This window comes from Cavia porcellus, unplaced genomic scaffold (assembly GCF_034190915.1).
Source record: "Cavia porcellus strain 051 isolate PalLab524CR breed Dunkin Hartley unplaced genomic scaffold, mCavPor4.1 scaffold_14, whole genome shotgun sequence".
Lineage (NCBI taxonomy): Eukaryota > Metazoa > Chordata > Mammalia > Rodentia > Caviidae > Cavia > Cavia porcellus.
In genome coordinates, this window is record NW_026947497.1 from 50,644,656 (window position 1) to 50,665,040 (window position 20,385).

Here is a 20,385-nt window from a genome sequence, read left to right on the forward strand (position 1 = left end):
TGGGGTTTCTACCCATCATATTGGACAGTGCTCATCTTTCTCATGACAGATGCCCCATCTGGCTTCTCTTTGCCTGTTCTGAATTGCCAGCATCATTACTCTTGCATACGGGGGGGGGTCATTATTAAGTAAAATAAGGGTCACTTGAATGGCGGCTCTGCACTACTTCAACAGTGCAATAACAGCTGCCAGCAGTTAAGGGGCTAGACACGTCATGAGTGCACTGGACAAAGGAACCCTGGACGAGCTGGAGCAAAACAGCACAGGGTTTATCATATTCCCCAGAAAGGCATGCAATTTAAAGCTCATGGGTGCTTATCTGTGGACAATTCCATGTACTAGATAGACAACCGAAAGCAAATGCTTGGATAGTGGGGAGAATACTGCAGATGGATAGATGATAGAGAGATAGATAGGTAATAGATAAACAGATAGATGAAAAATAGAGTGACAGAGACAGAGAGAGTGACAGAGACAGAGATGGAAGTCCAGTGCTTTCAATACGTAGCTTTTGATTTAGAATATGATATTTAATAAATGTCCTAAAAGTTCTAAAACATAGTTCAGCTACCATTTCCCCTACTCCACTGGCCATTTCTCAATGCACAAAATCATAAAGATTTCCAAATGTGTTAACTTCCCATTAGTGTAACAGGTGCCTGAGATAAACAATTTGTAAAGTGAAAAGGTTTAATTCGCTTCACAGTTTTAGATATTTCAGTCCAGAGTCAGATGGCCAGATTGTTTTAGGGTCTTGCAGAGAGACAGCAGACAATCACGGAATGCATGTGGAAGAGCAAAGCCTGTTTACCTCACACTGAAACCAGCTAAAGAAAGAGAGAGAAAAAGAGCCTGGGGTTCTCTTTCAAAAACACACCCACAGTGACTGGAAAACTTCTCTCTTAACCCAAGCTTTTCAAGTTTCTCCCACCTCACAGCAGCTCCAAGTTGGGGATTAAACCTTTAACACGTAAACCACAGAGAGATACTGAAGATACAAACTATAGCACCAAGTAGGTGATTTCCTTCCTACTTCTGGCAGAGATGATGAGATGATGAGACTACAGGAACAAACTCTTGGAGTAACTGAACAAGTCTGCATTTTAGGAAGCTAAATGAACAAATTTCAGAGAAGCTCTTCATTAAAAGAGAAAACATTCAATAACTCCAATGTAGAGGTTCAAGCATGACAAATGTTGATGAGGTAAAGTTGCAGTGGGTTTCCTTCTGTCTAAATTTATTTTGAGAGCACAGAAGCTTGCCCTGGTGAAAATAATTTCATTAATATTTTGATTACAAATTAATGTGTAATCATAATAAAAAGTTAAAGGAGACAATAGAGCAGACAGTAAGTATACATCATCTGAACCAGTTCTGCTCAGATCTGTCTGCAATAAAGGAAATGTCCCCAACTGTGTTGTCCACTGCAGCAGCTGCTACACTTGTGTGGTTACTGGGGACTTGAAATGGGACAATGCAAGTAAGAAACAGAATTTTTTTAAGTTGCTTATATTTTTCTCTTTTTGGCTAATCTTTCTATTAGTATGTGCTTGCAACACATAATACATTCACCTTGGGGAATTCGTTCATAGGTTTATTGAATCTTCGTCATTTTAAACACCTACCCATCTTGTTCAGATCCCCATCCCCCAAACTGACTTGTAAATTTTATTTAATCTTATTAATTTTCAGATAAAATGGAGTAGCCACATAGGGACAATGTAAGTTATTATATAATATAGGTCTAAAATCTTATCACCTAGCAAAAGTATCACCAGTATACTGATGTATAAAATCTCAAGACTTTTAATTTAATTTATAATCTACATTTTAAAACTGTTTAAGTATAATAATACATCACTGATGCCTTTCTACTTCTTCAAATGCAAATTTGCATCCTTCCTCTGATGTTTGCCTAGTCCTACACTGGATAAGGATATTCTGATCATTTTTCTTACACACAAAAAATGTGATTAACACCCTTGTGTATTATGTATCCCGTTATCTCCTTCCTATAAATTCCAACAGGGAATGAGGAAAGGCTCTTGGAAATGTTTCTTTAAGCCATGTTCACACCGTCTAATCCTTCATCACAAAGGTTAAACTGAGTACAGAGACTGTGGAGAAGCCTCTTCCATTCTGAGGTAAAAACAAGCTGATATGGAGTTTGAAATATCAAAGAGTCCATGGAAGCTTTTCACTAGAACGTTCAGTGGCTCTGGTCAAGTACTGCCGATGTGGTGACATTTTAGCTGTAGGAAAACTAAAATAAGAGGGAAAAAAGCATGTGAGAATGAGTTTGTTTTGATTCCTGGAGGAAAGTACTTTTCATTTTTCTCTGCCAAAAAAAAAAAAAAAAAAAGTTTTGTGGGGATTTTTTTTTCCCTCCCCTATGGTCAAGATTTCCTGAGAGATTATGGAATAGCCTTTGAGCCATGCCAAGCTGACTTAAATCAGAGACAGAACAAAGTGGCATCCTGCAAATGGAACAGGGCAGCTGATTTGAGAAGAGGGAAGCCTATAAATCAGGATGCCAGCTGGACAGAAGCAATCATAGGACTTGCGCTGGACCCAAGAGAGGGCAACAGCTCAGAGGGAGCTGATCTCTGACCTCCAGTAATGTAGGAAGAGCTCTAGGAAACTAAGGAAATAGTGTGTAGTGCTCAGCTTCTTAGGGCTGAGCAAAACAAAGCCTAACAGCAAGTCCTTGTTCAGGAAATATTGACAATCACACTAGCTGACGGCTTAAGATGCTTAACCCATGTGAAAGTGACTCTGTTTTGCTAATGTCTAATAAATATTGTGATTAGCCATAAGTTCGTCATACAGAAATGCTTTTTGAACTTTCTATAATATTCCTTTGTAGCAAAACTATAGTGTGTAGGTTCTGACAATCATTTCATTATAATATGGATTTTCAATATATCATAGACATTTCCTATGGGCTCTGTATTCCTTCTACTTTCAGGAAGAGAGAATGCTGGAGTTGATGCTTAAACAAATATGACTGAGGATTCATCAGAGACACAAAGAAGTGACCAGTTAATCTGTATGGATAGTTTTAGTCTTCCATTGTAAAATCCCAACCTTTTAAAGAAAAACTAGACAATTTAATACAATTTTTTCTAATGAAAAGGTAATAATTTTGCTTTCTTCTCTGACCTCAACTCCATTTGCTGTGCAGTAAATGGATGATAAAGTGTCAATAGGAGAGAAATGGTGGCCAAACGGTGAATTTCAGAAAGCTGAGAGGCTATGCTTTCTTAATTTTGTGTGTGTGGAGTCTATTGTAAAGAGAGGTGTCTTATTCAAGAAAAGCAACTAGTCATTCAAAGTAAGATGCAAGCTAAACCCCAAATTGGACATACGATTTTCATTTCTACAGATTTGGGATTTTTATTTTTGTTTTGAAATTTTAATTGCAGATTCAAAGTAATTAAGCAGGCTTGTAAGCAACAAATGCACATTTTGATGAGATTTTATCTTTTAGGGATCATTCAAATAGTTATGGAGACTGGTAAAAAAAACATCTAAAAAGGTATTTAAATGCAAATGATTCATGATGCAAATTTTAAAGAAGAACAAAGGAAAGGATATTTTGATGCTGAATTCAGAATTTAATCAATGCAAATTCTTATCCGATTATCTGAAACATGCACAGACAACCAGTGGCGAAGGAGGAAACATGCACCCTTTCAGAAATTTCAATTTTATTTAATAAGTGTTTATCCTTGTAGCATATAGAGGTATAATTTGATATATATTTTTTGAATCCTGCCCTGAAAACAAATTTAAATCTTAATTTTTTTCAAAAGAATACAAGTAAATACAATCTGTCTCTCAAGCTACAATTGCTGTTTCTTGCTAGATAGGAAGTAAAAGGCAAATAAGATTTTTACCTATCATTTTGGCAATGACAAAATGGCTTAATCACAGTAAAAACTTCACAACACAAAATGAGTAATGCAAATAGGATTTCATGACTCACCACTTCTTTACTGTACAAAAATCATATAAAATCCATAGAAGCATTTTATTACACACAACTCCTTTAAACAAATCTTTATTGTTTGTTACAGTTGCTATGTTAGATGAATTCTTTGTAAAACAATTGTACACAATCATTGCTACTGGTTTTCTTCACTCTACTGTATTTTCTCCAAAATAAAACCTAACTGGAAAATAAGTCCCAGTGTGATTTTTCAAGATACTTGTAAGATGAGCTCGAGCCTAAATATAAGCTCTAATTAAGACCATGAGCCAGACAGGCGCTTAGGATACCCACTGCCTCACACAGCAGACAGACTGCGTTATAAAATAATACAATCTTCCCTGTCCTTGTGTGAAATGAAGAAGCGTCTTCTGGCTTTCGTTGCCTAAGCTTTTTATCTCTTTTGTGTGGCCCATCTTTCCTAACTGTCATCATCTTGTTACTACTCCTGTCTCGTAAGTCTTCAATTAACACTTGATTGAATGGAAACTTGTGACTCCCCAGCCTCCAAGAAGCCGTGACTTGGGGGGAAGAATGCAAGGGATAAAATCGCTGACAGCCATGTTGCCAGCACACTGTGAGCAGGCTGCCTGGACGAGAAGAGAGCGCTGCTGCTGGACATGAGAGATTGGGGCCAGTGGTCGCAAGAAACTGGAAATGCTCCACAAAATGACGTGACTGTGTTTGAACAAATGTAGATTATTGTACATGAAAAATAAGACATTCTATGAAAATAAGCCTTACTGCATCTTTTGAAGCAAAAGTTAATATAAGGTTTGGTCTTATTTTCAGGAAAATGTGGTATTAACTGGTAAAAAGACTTCTAAGAGGTACATAAACAGATCAAGATTCCCTGTAGACCATGTCAGAGCAAATTTGGGGCCCTAAGACAGTTGGGCTGTTTCGTATTTGTTTTTTAATGAGTGTTTGTGTATGGGGAAGGTGAGGGAAATGCGTTACAGAGGAAATAACTCTGCTCACTATAAACTTAGACCGAAACCTTGGCTTTGCACAGTGCTGAGATACGGCTGCGCCTTGGGATATTCATCTCCACTGCACTAAGCAGACACATGTAATAGTGGAGAGAGCGAAGACATGTTCCCTGCTCGGATATGTGGTCGTGGTCACACACAGACCTTGCACACTTGCTGTGAAGCTTTCCTGTGTGCCCTTCAGCACACACAGTCCCGTAGAGTCCTGTACACTAGTATTCAACCCAGTGTGGCTGCAGGGACAGTGCGGAGCAGGAATGGGATAAAAGGAAAGTGCTGAGCAGTAGTGAAAGTGACAAGTAGTCACAAAGCAAAGAAGAAAATTCTGGAAAGAAATCACCATTGAAAAGAAGAAGGAAATTGCAGAACAGCATGAGTGTGGCGTTGGTGTGACTGATCTGGCCTCTAGAGAGAATCTCAAGAAGTCCTCAGTATCCTAGAACCCAACAACAGTACTACATGGATGCATTTCTTAAGAATAGTAGACATTTAATAATAAATTAATCATGACTTTAGTAATGTGCTATTTGATTTTGCCCCACTGTATAAAATCAAACTCCCCCAAATAATTTGCATTATTAATATACCTACACTGATCAAAATTTATATAGTTGGATATCCTGCCACCATTGTGCCAATAAATAATAAGGGGCAGATGGGAGAACAAGATCTAAATTGTTCAGATGGACATTTTATGTTCTAAGAAATCATGGCTGAGGAATTCTTCACTTTCCACGGCTCATATAGATTTACTGCTAAACTTAAGTGAGTTTAATGTTAAATTTAGATTCCATGTATGAAATTCTTTGAAGATACAAGTTCTCCTTCTTAGTCAGCTTCCTATAGCTACAGCAAAATACTTGATTGGATAATCTGTGAAGAGCAGAAGTTTCTGTAGCTCATGGTTTTGGAGGCTGAGAAGTCTAAGAGTGTAGCACCAATGCCTTCTCAGTGTCTGGTGGCCTCACGCTGTATGGTCACATGGCAGAGGGCATCAGATGGCGAGACAGAGCAAGCATGTCCACCCCAATCTTTCCATCCATAATGCCACTAGTGCATTCTCATGACTTCACCCAACCCTAACTACTTCCCAGAGGACCCTCCATAGGCCTTTAGTGTGTGTGTGTTCATCAGAGGGTTAAATTCCCAACACATGAAATGTTAAGGGACCCATCCAAACCACAACACTATGCAGTGTAAATCTTGGGGGCATAACTACTTAACTAAAAGTCAAAGATTCAGTTCCACAACCACTTTCTTACCATGCTATATAATTTCAATCTCCTCAACAGAGTGCTCTATGGCACTTGTGGCCTGCCAATTTTGGGTTTTTATACCTTGATGAACACTTATCTCCCCAGTTCGACCTTTAGACCATGAAGGTCTGTATTTGTTTCACGCAGCATTGTATCGTGAACATCTAGCCCGACACTTTTGACACACAGAGGCCAATAGATGGTTTTCTGTTAACTTGTGTGTGCTAGGATAAGAACAGGTAGTTTTCCAGATACTTTTTCCATTAACTAGTTAGTTGATGGATGCAGAAACTATTTGAAGTTTCTCTCTCTATCCATTCATCTCAGTGACCAGCCCACTAACCCTTACTGCCTTGCTCAGTTGGGCTTCACTTCTTTGAGAAACAGTACTGAACAGATCACTCCTTCTGTTCCTACCTCCTTTTGTGTTACAAGATGTCCCTGACTGCTATAGAAAATAGAGATCCTTCCAACTGTAGGGCACACATCCTTCCATTCCTCTTTGTATACCATTCACCAACTCAGCACTTACTTCTGAAGTTCAACCTGCTTCCACTCTGCACAGAGAGTGGGTCACACACCTGGCAGAGGCAGCTGTGCCCTAGTGATGAGGTTTCATGGGCTAGGATTGGCCTGCCTGGATGCGAATATGCGGTATGCCATTCATAAACATACCAGGTTTGGAGCAGATGACTTGTGACAGTTCTCTGGACCTCATATTCCTTATCCGTGGAACACAGTTAATAGTACAAAAACCAAACACCAGTGGTGGGATTGAGATGGAAATAGAAAGAAAGAGTGCCAGTCTGACTCGGGAACTGTCGACAAAGGACAGTTTACAGTCATCAAACAGACATGTGCTTTCCACCCCTCTGTGTCAGTTCTCAGCAAAGACTCCAGTCCAGTCCCCTGCCGTGACATCTGTACTCTCAAATTTCTTACATAAAACAGTATGTGCACTCTGTATTCCATCCTCACCTGCTGAAAACAGACAGCAGTCCCTGAAAAGACACACTAGTGATGCCAAGTCTACAATGGGTCGTCATCTGTGTTAGGAAAACACTGGACCTTTCTCTTCTCTAACCCACAGTGCAATGATTTTTACTTTTCTTTGTCTTCAGTTCCAGACACTAAGTGTGGAAAATACCAGATGACCTGCAGTTAGGAGCCATGAGTGGTTGATTCATACTAAGTTTAGTCATAAAAATTGTGCCACTCTTAAGATTTAACTAACCCTAGAACTCTTCCAAGAGTCTTGGTTACTCACTGATAGGAATTTGAAATAAAGAGGAAGGAGCTCAAAGCAATTAGACAGCTACTTTTGGATGTTCTTCTTCTCACAATGTGTGTGACATATCAAATATATTTTTAAGAGGAAATTTATGGGAAGGTGCATAAAGTACAGGCAAAAATGGACTCTTTTTCTTTCAGAAAATTATCAGAAATACCAAGATCAATACTATTAAACTGAATGTTACAAATTATCTTAAGCAATGATTGGATGGATGGTCATAAGTAAGTTTCTAGAATGTTTTTCACAATATCTTCACTAATATTTTTCAAAATATCATCACTAAATCAGACAGATGATCATCCTACTCACTGTTTATATAATTTCAAATAGAATTACCATCCTCTAATAGGTCCAGCTGGTTCTAAAAGATACAAAATATTAAAATCTGTATCTTCATAAATACAAAATCACAAGGTCCATCAACAGATCAGATTACCAAGCGAATGTATTCATCTTCAGCAGCTATTTAGAATACTGTAATAACACTGTTTAGAAAAACAGTGCTTGTGATCTCTAAAACTACAATTTCATGATTGAGGCAAAATAGATTTGAAACAACATTCATTGTGCTGCCGTATAGAAAAAAGCTGTAAATACCACTACACAGAAATGTGAGCTTTAAGTTAACAAGTGAAACATTCACTCATTGAGTGATGCTTTGAACACAATTATGGGTATAGTGTTGATTTTAAAATTTATCAAATATAAATGATAACAGGAACTGTATTGCCCTAAAATAACAAAACAAGCTTTTCTTCAGTAGAGTGTTATGGTATACATTGGGTGCCAGCCATTTACCAGTCATCGGAGTAAGACATCTTTGCCCCAAAGGGAATAAAATCTGACTGAAGAGCAGACGTGAAAAATAGTTAAGTTGCAGTTTTATAAGTGCAACTTTATATATCTACTACAAGTTACAAATTTGATCCACAGAAGTGAACAGCATGGTCAATTTTCCCTAAGAAAAACTAGAAATAATATCAAAGCAAGGATTTGAAGGATGAAAATAAGGTGTTGATGCAGGAAATCAAGCCACAAGCACATGGTGGATGAAGACTCCCACCTCCTACCCTGGTGAGCAAAGATAAAAACCGACAAGACTTTGCCCAAGGGCAAAGCCTGAAGACCTAGCCATACCAGCCCCAATTTCTTAAAGGTTCCCAAAGCTGGAGGCCAAGCCCTTAGCACAGGGGACAGCCCTTTGCAGGACACTGACCCAAGCCAAAGTGAAGTTATCTATCAGCAATAAAATCCTCTGGTCACTAACAGACCTCTGTGGCCTTACAAATGAAATCTACATTCTAAATACGCAATTAAATTTGTGAATTGAAAAAATATAGTGGAAACAAAATAGAACAACAATTTTTTGTAGGTTTTTTTTTTTTTTTTTTTTTTTATGAGTACCAGGGATCGAACTCGTGACCGCCTGCTTGCAAGGCAGGTGCTTATGCCGCTAAGCTAAATCCCCTGCACTGGAACAATAATTTGCATTAACATACATAGAATATGCTTGCACAGCTGCAGCAGAGGGAGATGGAGCTGCAGCTAGGAGCCTGGTGTCCAGCTTTGCACTTGGTCATGAGTGTGTGACATCATTAACCAAAGTGCAATAGAGAAAGGTAAATATGTATCTTTTTAAATGATAACTTGGATTTAGCTTTAGATCTGTTGCAATTAAGGCAATTGGGTCACAAGCTGTAAGAAAGCATTTACAAACCCAAATAAGGCAAAAATAAAAACAAAAGTAACAGAAAACACAAAAGAGAATCTTTCCAGTGATATGTAGTAGCATTCATTTGCTGGCCCGTGAAGCTTTATTTTACTAACCAGGAAAATATACTCTGGTCAACTCAGTATTTGCAACCTATTAAAGGTCTCCGATTCGGGAAGCTCCATGCTAGCCTGCCTATTTTTGTTCAGCCTCTAGGCCACAGGGTGCAGCGTTACAGAGCGACCTGCTCCTTATCAAACTGACCACGAATGGCCAGGTCCTCGGTGCCCTTTGCGAACTCACCTTTCCGTTTCTTTCATCGTTGAATAAGCGCCGTGCAAATTTGACACACGCTGTTTCTGTTTGTGAGTCTTTGTCTTACCTTTTGATTTTACCTTGAGGAAACTACGCTTTAGAGGTTTGCAGCTGCTGCCAAAGCCCCCAGGAAGACTCCCACAGCGGGATCTGTGACCGCACTGCCGCAGAGTCCTGTCCCCTCACCGGCCCGCCACAGGGCCCGGTTCTTGCTGCTGAAGTTACTGTAGTTCAGGGGCCATGGACCGTTCCCATTGTGGACCGCCTGTGCTCTGTGCTTCATTTTACTGCATGGTTTCTTCGCTTTCTTTCCTGTTCTTGTCTTTCTCAGATTCTGGTAACTTGTGACTCCTCAATGAGACAGGATTGTGAGTTTGAGGGCAGCCTGGACAGCAAGACCCTGTGCTACAAAAATAAAATAAATGACCAGGAAAGCGCTGTGACTCACCAGGAGTCCTGGCAATGAGCTGGAAGCTGGATCGATGACCTGACCTTTGGGTGATCCCTATTAGGTGGAGATCTATTCTCTGCCATGTGAGAAAGGATGGGGCTCCCTCTTTCTTGTTATTCTGTGCTCCTATGCCTCCCTGGCACACAAATCAACTGTGGGCTCATTCTGGTGCTCCCTAGCAAGCACCACATCTCTTTGAGGGCCGGACTAGTGAATTCCTGTGTTTCTGGGCATCCCCATTTTTGAGGTGGGAGAAAAGAAGTGAAGGTTTTGCACCCGTATGCCTGTAATGGGAAGACTTTATCTTTTGTATCAGTATAAAATATTTCCTACTTCCATTAGGTGCTGATTAATTAGGTTTTGGAGTCTTTCTAATTAAAGACTCTCAGTTGTAACTAGTTTACAGAGGATAAGAAGGCTAATGTAAATCTCATTCCCCCAAATCTGTAGGAAACAAAGAAGCTGAACTTTTCATACTTAATGGATTAGGCTTTGAAAGGAAATTGTTCCTTTTTACCGAGAGCTAAGAATATTTTTATATAAGAACCCAAGATCACACAATCAAGCACATTCTCATATAAATCTGATTGACTCAATAATTTTGATTTAAAAACAGTTATATTTGAAGTCATAGAAACAGCACAGAGGCAGAAATCAAAGGGCCAGGAGCACCATGGAGATGTTTGTCAAAGGACACATTTCAAGGAAATAAATGTAAGAGAACCACAGGACAGCATTGCGGTTACAGTTAACAGTAACATATCGAACAACTGAAATTTGTGAAGAATATATTTTAAATATTCTTATCACATGAAGTGGTAAAACGTCTCAGGCAATATTAGCACATGCTAAGTAGTCTGATTTACCCAGTCCAGGATATGCAAATGGATCAAAGCGTCATTTTGTGTACCATAGATGCTGGCAATTTAATTTTTCCATTAAAAATATAAATAAATCAATACAAACACATCACTACTGGGATTTCCCTTGATGTGATTTGTGTTTGTTTCAATATTATTCAACATAGTTTCTCTGAAATTCCTGTTTCTTATACTGCTTTACCAATCAGATAAGCTAAAAATATTATTTATGGCAATGGATAATGTAAAAGCCTTTCTTAGTTAAAAAGTTATCCAGGGATCCAAAGAGTATTTTTAACTAGATTTAATATTAGTTCAAGGTTGTAAAGTTGAATAAAAAGTAGGGCATCATCTTTTAAGATGACACATTAGAAAACATGATTTCTACTTATATAAAGCAATTCAAACCTGTGATTAACTTATTATTTTATGTTATCCGTTGATCTTTTTAGTTATTTTATTTTATTTTGCTGTAAGACACAGATCACATTTGTGGCCCAGGCTGGTCAGGGACTCCTGGGCTCCAGTGACCCTCCTGCCTCAGCCGCTTAAGTGACTGAGGTAATACAGGCAAGCACCACTCCCTGCATCTGGCAGGAGGCATGGATCTTAGTGCGTGTTGTTCTGATTCTTAGTTTAATGCATTACGCAGTGAGAGGGGAGCCGACTGGCAGGAATTCGAAGCAGCAGTTGGGGAGAAAGCACGCAGCACCCGCGGCTTCGGGTGCTGAGAGGTGGAAAGTGCTATGTGAGGGGCACCCCTGTGTGCGAACACATTGTGTTTGAAATACAGGACGCTGTGCTGGTTTCAGAAGGAAAAGAGAGAGGCTTTATTCTGAACTGAAATGCAAAATTATCCCTAGACATAAGACAACACAGTGAAGGGCGACATTTCGTTTTTGTACAGCAAGTTTAAGAAGGTTCCAGGGGAATTAACTTTAATTGGCTTAATTTATATATTTTATTCTTATTTTTATGGTTTATTTTTACATATTTATATTATATGATGAGTATCTTTATCGTGGGGAGTTGGTGCATGTGCATAATCTGTCTTAATTCTTCTTACTTGGACATAAAAGAATTAAGCATGCTATGGACACAGTTCATTCAAGCTGACGAGCTTGTTTAGAAGGCCATGTGTGTGTGTGTGTGTGTGTGTGTGTGTGTGTGTCTGTCTGTCTGTCTGTCTGTCTGTGTGTCTGTGTGTGTGTGTCTGTGTGTGTGTGTCTGTGTGTGTGTGTCTGTGTGTGGCAATAGGATTGAACTCTGGAGCCTTCACACTGACCTACATCCCTAGCACTTTTTTAAATCAGTTAACTAATTGGCTTATATAATGAGACAGGCTTCCCCATCATCATTAAGAGGCCAGGCAGGGTTGGGCTCAGAATTGTGGTTCTTCTGCCTCAGCCCCTAGACTGCTGGGATCACAGGGTACATCACTGCACAGCTCAGAAGGACTTTAAAAACTTTTAGCAAACATTGTAATAACACGTCTGGAACACAGTTTTGTCTGTGGCTCATTAGTTTGCGTTAGAGCATTCAGGCTGCCCTCAGCAAAGGGACCACACACATCGGGTTTTCCTTCCAGGTAATTTATCTAGACTAAATGTATTCCTTAGGTCACTCAGAGAATTGTTGTTGTTGTTGTTGGTGGTGGTGGTGGTGGTTTGAAATAGAGTCTCTGCTATGTATCCCAGGCTCCCCTTGAACTTGTGGCAATCCTCTTGCCTCGGCCCCCTGAGTGCTGGGATTATGCACCCAGTCTGTGTCTGGACCCATTTCCTGGCTCATACATGATGCCTCTGGCTGTGTCCTTACTTGGTGCAGGGAGCAAACAGGGTCTTTGGGGTCTCCTGGGTAAGCACTGTACTCTAATCACCTCTTCAAGACCTAGCCTCTTTTTATTTTTTTGTTATCGATACTGGGGATTGAACTCACAACAACCTGCTTGCAAAGCAGGTGCTTATGCCGCTGAGCTAAATCCCCAGCCCAGGACCCAGCCTCTTAACGCTATCACATTGGGGTTTGGCTTTAATAGATGGAGAGGAGGAGGCCACAAGTATTCAGAGCACAGCAAGCGCGCTGTTCCTGCTGCTCTTTCCGGGAAGCGACCTGAGGGAGCGTGTGAATGATCGGCATACTCTAAACACACGCCAGCGTTTGCTTCTTCCTGACTCTGGATACAATTTCGTACTGCCGGTATCCTGTAAAACCTGTGGTTTTTATTTTGTTTAATTTTTTGCTTTTTGTAAGCCACAGCGATGGGTGAGCTGAGTAGCACCACTGCTTTTTACTGGGTGCTTACAAAACAAGATCCTAGCCATCCCGAAGTGCCGGGCCAAGTCCTCCAGCAAGAACCCGACACGTGCGCTGCGGCTGCTGGAAGCTGCAGGTGCCACCGCGTGTGAAAGCCACAGCCCCGGAAGGCAGCCTGGGATGGGACTTCACGTCATCTGACAAGTACAAAGAAAGCGCTATTCACAGTTTTAAAGCACTCTGCTTTTCTAGAAATACAGACATAAATTCAGAGAATACTATCATTTGGTTATGCTCTTTACTCAGCATTGCTCACTGTTTTGGTAAAACTCTTCAGACTGTTTATTTTGCTTGAATAACCAATAAAACAATTTTACCAGTTCAAATTGATCGGTTTTACTGCCACAGAGAATCTATCTATCCACTGCACATATTGTAATATTTTTCTTGGGGTGAGGGGACAAAGTCTCACTGTTCCCCAGACTGGGTACAAACTAAGTGGCATCAACTGACCCTCCTGCCTCAGCTTCCCCAGTATTCGGAGCTATAGGCGTGCACCACCTGACTTAGCACATGGCTGTATTTTAAGAATATCAAGTGAAAGGTACAATGTCAATAATCAAGTGAATATTCATGAATACAATAAAGGAAGGGAATGAAGAGATGGGTGGAGGAGGGAGGGAGGGGAAGATAGAGAGATGGGAAAGGAACAAGGGTGTGGTGGGTACTGGCACCAACTCCACACGAGGAGCGCAGACAGGAGGAGAGAACGCAGACAGGAGGAGCACAGACCTGGGCAATGCAGACACATTGTGTGCTGCACCCAGGCACAAACAAACTAAAGTGCAATGCATTTTAAAAATCAGGCTTTATAAGTTTGCGTACAAATGGATTTGTACCAACGTCTTTAATACAGGAATTATGAAATCCCGAAGCCTAGACTTAGAAAACCTCAATTTGCCTGTGGAATGAAAAAAATAAATGAAGAAGGATTTCCTCATTTCTTACAAAAAACACAACTGCTAAATTTCTAATACACTCAGTTTGATAAAAAAAAATTAATCTGGGCAGCTGTTTAGGTACGTTGATGAAAGCAAATCCAAATAAAATGATTCCACCCACTTCCGTGAGCATTTGTGTTGTTTCAAGATGAGGAAAGAGGAAGAAAATCATCTGTGTCTGCATCAGGAGCTGCATTCAGGAAAATTTCCATGACAAGTGGATGTGAACACAGTTGTTAAAGGAAAATTCTTTTTCTTAATTGTGTATGTGAGGTTTGTAAAAACTAAAAATTCCATAGAGAAAATGTTATTTTGGAAATTACTGGCAGCAGCCTTGCTGCTTCTGTGTGCAGGTAACAGCGTCTAGAATCACACTCCCGCTGCCCGCAGCCAGGTCACACCCTGCTGCACACACCTAAATCACACTTCTCTTCCACAACTAAACCCTGCGGCCGCTGTACACAGCTGGAGCTGAGCAATTACGGGAAGAAACCAGATTATGCATCAGATGACACCAAGGACAGAACAGAGGTCCCCAGGCAAAGGGAAGACGGTGTGAGTCTGCACCCAGCGGTGCGCTCTCTACGGGAAAGTTCAGGGTGCGGCAGAGAGTGACATTCCAGACACGGCTCCTCAGCCCCTCGGAACTGTGGAGAAAGAAATCAGAGCGTGGGGAGCTTAAGGGGCCTAGAATTATGGGAGGGGTGGGTATCAAATAAGGAAAACTTCAAGTAAAGAGCTAAACAGGGATCCTTGGGGTTTTGACTAAAGCTAATCTGTTCATAAAGGATGAGAACTTGTTAGACAACGAAGGACACATTTGTTGGAAGGAAGAATTATTACAGGGAAATTACAGGCTAAAACTCCTAGAGATTCCACCGATGGCTCCTGGGGCTGAGAACCATTTGAGCTCTCACTGGCTAAAATGGAAACACTCATCAAACACTCAGAGTATTCAGTGAAGATTCTAAAATGGTCATGTCAGTACAGTTTATAACAGCTAAATCATGGATGCAGCCTACGAGTCCATCAACAGGTGAACGAACAAAGAAAATGAGGTACTTATATTCAATGGAGTACTACTCTGCCATAAAGAGGGATAAGCCTGAGTCATTTATAGGGAAACAGATTTATCTTGAGACCATAAGTAAGTGAATTAACTCAGACACTCAAGTGTAAATTGCACATGGCTTCTCTTGGATGAAAAAATTAAAATATAAATAAGGTATAAAATAAAAGATTGGAAAAACTGAGAAAAAAATCATTGAAATCCAGCATAGAAAAGGTATCTGAACTTAGTACAATGGTCTTAGTATCTTGACTTAGTACAGTTGTCTTACATATTTATGAATCTGATGCTGGAGGGAAGGTGGAAGTAGCTGAAATGTGTTCTGTACATGTATTCCCCATGCTGAGTGTAATTATGCACGGCCAGCATACACTAACAAAATCTAATAAGAGTGGGCATGTCATAGCGTGAGGTCATAAACTCACAGGTCAGTGATGCTCTTCACACCCTTTGCAGGCTTAGAAGCAAAGCCTTAGGGACAAACTGTCTTAGGAGTACATTTGCGAGGCTGTGGGAAGCAGGAGCCCTTCTCCACTGTTGGTGGGAGTGTAAACTCGTATAACCGCTAAGGAGACCAGTATGGAAATTCCTCCAAAAACTAGAGCTAGAGACTCCTTTTGACCCACCTATTCCCCTTCTTAATGTCTTCCCAAAAGAGTTAAAAACATCAGACCACAGTAACATATGCTTACTTATGTCTTTAGCAGCATAACTTATAAAGCTGAATCTTGGAAACATCCCATACACCCATCAACAGATAAATGGATAAAGAAAATGTGGTGTTTATATACAATGGAGTATTACTCTGCCATAAAGAGGGATAAGCCTGAGTCATTTGTAGGTAAATGGATGCACCTCAAAACCATAATTTTAAGTTAAATAAATCAGGCACACAAGTTTAAGTATTGCATTGTTTCTCCTGTGTGACAAACTCTAAGGGTAAAATGGAGGGTAGATACTGGGAGGCAGAAAGAACGTGTTCAAATGGAAGGGGAACAGGGGAAGAGGCACGGGGTAGGAAAGGGAAGGGAAAGGAGGGGAGGGGAGGGAAGGGAAGGGAAGGGAAGGGAGGGGAGGGGAGGGGAGGGGAGGGGAGGGGAGGGGAGGGAAGGGAAGGGAGGGGAGGGAAGGGAAGGGAAGGGAAGGGAAGGGAAGGGAAGGGAAGGGAAGGGAAGGGAAGGGAAGGGAAGGGAAGGGAAGGGAAGGGAGGGGAAGGGTGGAAAAACAGATTTTTAAAAGATAGAACAAAATGGAAACAAAGCTTCTGTAAATGAGAGGTGAAGGAGGCTGAAGGGAGAAGAACAGGTATAAAAGAAGAATTAAGATACACAATGTACAGGTACAAATTCCCTGTTGTTGTGTATGGCAAATATGTACTAACAGAAACTAAAACTATAACAAAAAAATTTTATAAAAGGCATAACCAGACAGCAAAATTGAGGTTGGTTTTAATGTAGCAAGTACATTTAAAATATTTTTATTCTGCTTTAATTAGGGTCCACATAAATCAATATGATTTTCTATTCTGCTGTTTCTTTTTCTTTTTTCCTACCCTATGCAAAACTAATAGGAAAAGAAAACTGTCTTTTTCACAAATGGTACTTTGGTTGACCAAATTTACCTTAATGATACCCTAAAAGTGAAGCTTCCCATTTCAATTATATTCTTTGCAAGGCTCTGTCGAGCTACAGAAAATTAGGACAGACCAGCAAGAGAGGTCCTGTTGCTTCCAAAGGAGTTGGCTCTTCCTTTTCATGTTGGAGATTAAGATCCAGCTCCATTTTTAAAGGTTTCAACATTGTTTCTATTAGACAATAGTTTCAGAATAATTTAGTTTTATTATGTGTAATTTCACATCCATGTGATAAAATAATCACAATGAATAAAATCAGTCATGTTAAAATCTCTGTTTTGGGATAATTTTTGTCATCATGAGTAATTATTTGAATCATCTCACTGCCTGAATATCAGGAAGTTCACATGCATATTCTTACTACGCTTGCACTTTCCAAATTGTACTTCCTTGATTCTTTCTGGTTTCCTGCACTTATTCTCAAAAATCCTTTTCATTATGCCTACATCTCGAGGTTATTAGTGATGAGGGAAATGTCTTCATAGAATAACTTTGCAATTTCAGTGCATGAAGCATATTTTTAATTCCATATTGTTCCTTTTTGCTTTATGTAATAAAACTTTTCTCCTTAGATTATGTATCTAACCTAATATGTTTTGATCCAAAGATTTAAAATAGATTTAAAAGTAAGGATTTAAAATAGATGATAGACAGATGACAGGAGAGTGAGAGAGACAGATGACAGAACGATAGACGACAGACAGATGATATCTATGTTATGATATCATCTTACTTTTCTCATTGCTGATACAAAATGCCTAATGCCCAAAGTTAAGGGAGGAAAGATTTATTTAGCTCACAGCTTGTGGAGGTTTCAGTCCGTAATCAGAGGAGAATAGTTCATGGTGGGCAGAAGTAACTAAGCAACAAGGGGCTTAACAACATCTCTCTGCCCCTTTTATATTGCATCGAGGCTGCTGGATTCAGGCAGTGCCAAAACAATCAGCGGACTGATTTAGTCACCACACACCCTTAGTCCCAGCATCACAGGCTTCTAGATCAGCCACCTCTGACCAAGCCCACCTATGACTACATGAGGCCTTGGGGGGAGACATCCAGATCCAAACCATAACAGATACATAATAATTACTTTCATCTTGGGGAATATTCTTAATACGTATTCTGTAATATTCTGATTTTCCCAGTCCAAAAATACAAGCTCTGTCACTCATCTGCAAGGAGAATTTTTCTTGTGGCCTCACCCTTGAAATAGAAACAATAACGTTTAGGAAATGGTAATAGAATGTTTGTGACAGATAAATAAGGTAAGTTTAAAATATCTAGCATAGTACTTGGGGTGTGTATTTTAGTCAACTCGTGTCTGAAACTAACTGCTTAAGTGAATGTAGTCCGAATTTCTTCACCACCAATTGCAGTTAGAAACTTCCTTCCATGCTAAAATCCTGAAGATTTCTTGGATAAGATTGGCATGAAACTCATATTTGAAAACTCCATTATCTGATGCTCAAAAAACAGGACGAGTGAGCCACATAAACACGTCTAAAAACTACAGCTTCTGTTGACATTCAAATGAATGATTAACCTGGACCTAATCTTAAAGTGACTTGGACAGTTTAAACATCTCTATATTAAAGGTTTAAAAATTTACTAATATACATGGATGCCAGTGTTAGAAAAATATCCATATTTCCTGGCATGAATGACATGTTTACATTTGCTAGGTTTCTGGGAAAATTGTGTCTATGGCTTTATCTGAATGACTATACTTCCAAATATCTGCTTCCTTCTTAACCATGAGATTAAAAAAAAATAACAACAGTGATAAGAGAAAAGGGAACCCTAGCTAAGAGAATTCCATAGTGTACTAAAATTTTGTGGTGTAAGACAGTATGTGTCACTAAAGCCATGCTTTTGTACTGCACACATGATTCATCTCCAGCTTCAGCCACTCCCAGCAGATACCTGCATACACCTGGTGGCTGTGTTATGATCTTCCAATAATCAAACCTGTGATGTGCTGTTTACACATTAGGTGACATGAACAAGTTTCTGAACCTCAGCATCTTATCTACCAAATGAAGATCACATGGGTGCTCTGTGTATATTCCTTCAGGCAGCATCCATAAGCTCTCAGTATGCAAGTTACTAATATTCACATTTTTATTACTATAAATTCTTACTGCTGCTTCTGTAGTACAGTAAAATTGTGGATGCTGAGTCAACCCAACAACTTTCCACCAACAGCATACGCAGGAAATACTGAACCAAAGGTTAAAGATATATCGAGTGCTTATTACTTCTCACTGTAAAGGAGTCCTAACTTCAACAGCAATTACCTGGCTGTGTTTTGGGAAACACTTAACTCACTTTCTACGATCAAACAACTGTCAGAACCTTGACACTACAGTACGTAATGTCATGATGTAACAGTAAGCAGAAACACCGAAACAACACTCAGGATTTGCAGGCAGATTTATTTACAACAATGGGCACTGATTGAGATCATTCCCAGAATATCAGGCCCTGATCTCTGGTGGTCTAGAATTTGTATGGGATAAGCAAGCAGGAAGTGCAGAGGCAGAATGGCATGTCAGTTGGGGATTGGTTACACGATGTGCATCACACTGATCAGCTGCTTCTAAGAGACAGAAGCAAACAGAACTGGAATTGGAACTGGGCATCTCAGAAATATGTGCATTTTCTATTACAATAAAGTTCAGAGAAACCCCATGTAAAAGTTTACAAATATTATTCTTGCATTTCTTAAACATATTTGACTACAAAACCCTTTGCTTTGTGGAACATTTATCAAAATTCTGCAATAAGCACGTTCTAAACATCCCATCCTTGCAACTGGTCCCACAATAGAGAAGAGCCTTGTTTCTGTTCAAGCACGAAGTGATTTTCCCTGAAAGCAGGCGCCATCTCCTTGCTGCCTAGTGGGTGTGCCGTAGAGCTCTGTGAAACTGCTCCCTGACTTGGTGTGTGTAACTCATCGCTGGACCCTTTTTGATGCTGAACGTGACAAGAACTCACTTCTCATTGTTGTGATGACCAACTTGTCACCATTTGTTTTACAGCTGAAATGCTTAGGGTCGAGTCACTTCACACATTTTTCTTTTACTTTCATTTTACAAATAGGGTTTTAGAATAATAATTCAAAATCATGTGCTGAAATAAATTAATGAAAATTTTAATTAAACTCAATCTCTGGGCTTAGCTACCATCTGTGATAATGTGAAGCCCTAACACTAATGTAGACAATCTCATACCCAATGAATACATTAATCAAATACAAAATATATTTTTTCATCAGTATAATCTAACCAAAGATAATTTCAGGGTTGATTTTCTTTTTATTTTGAAATGCAATTACTGCTTGTTTAAATAGATACGAATAACATGGAATAAGTATGTTAATAATCTATTAAGAGTGTTTTCCTATAATACATAAAAGGATTTTCCACTCTGGAAATCCATCATGGAATTTCTATTAATTATAAGTACTAACCCTTACCTTAGTGGAGCCATTAACCTTAACTGTCCTATGCCTTGACTTGACTGAGACCTCAGGGTTGTACAGATGGACAGATTA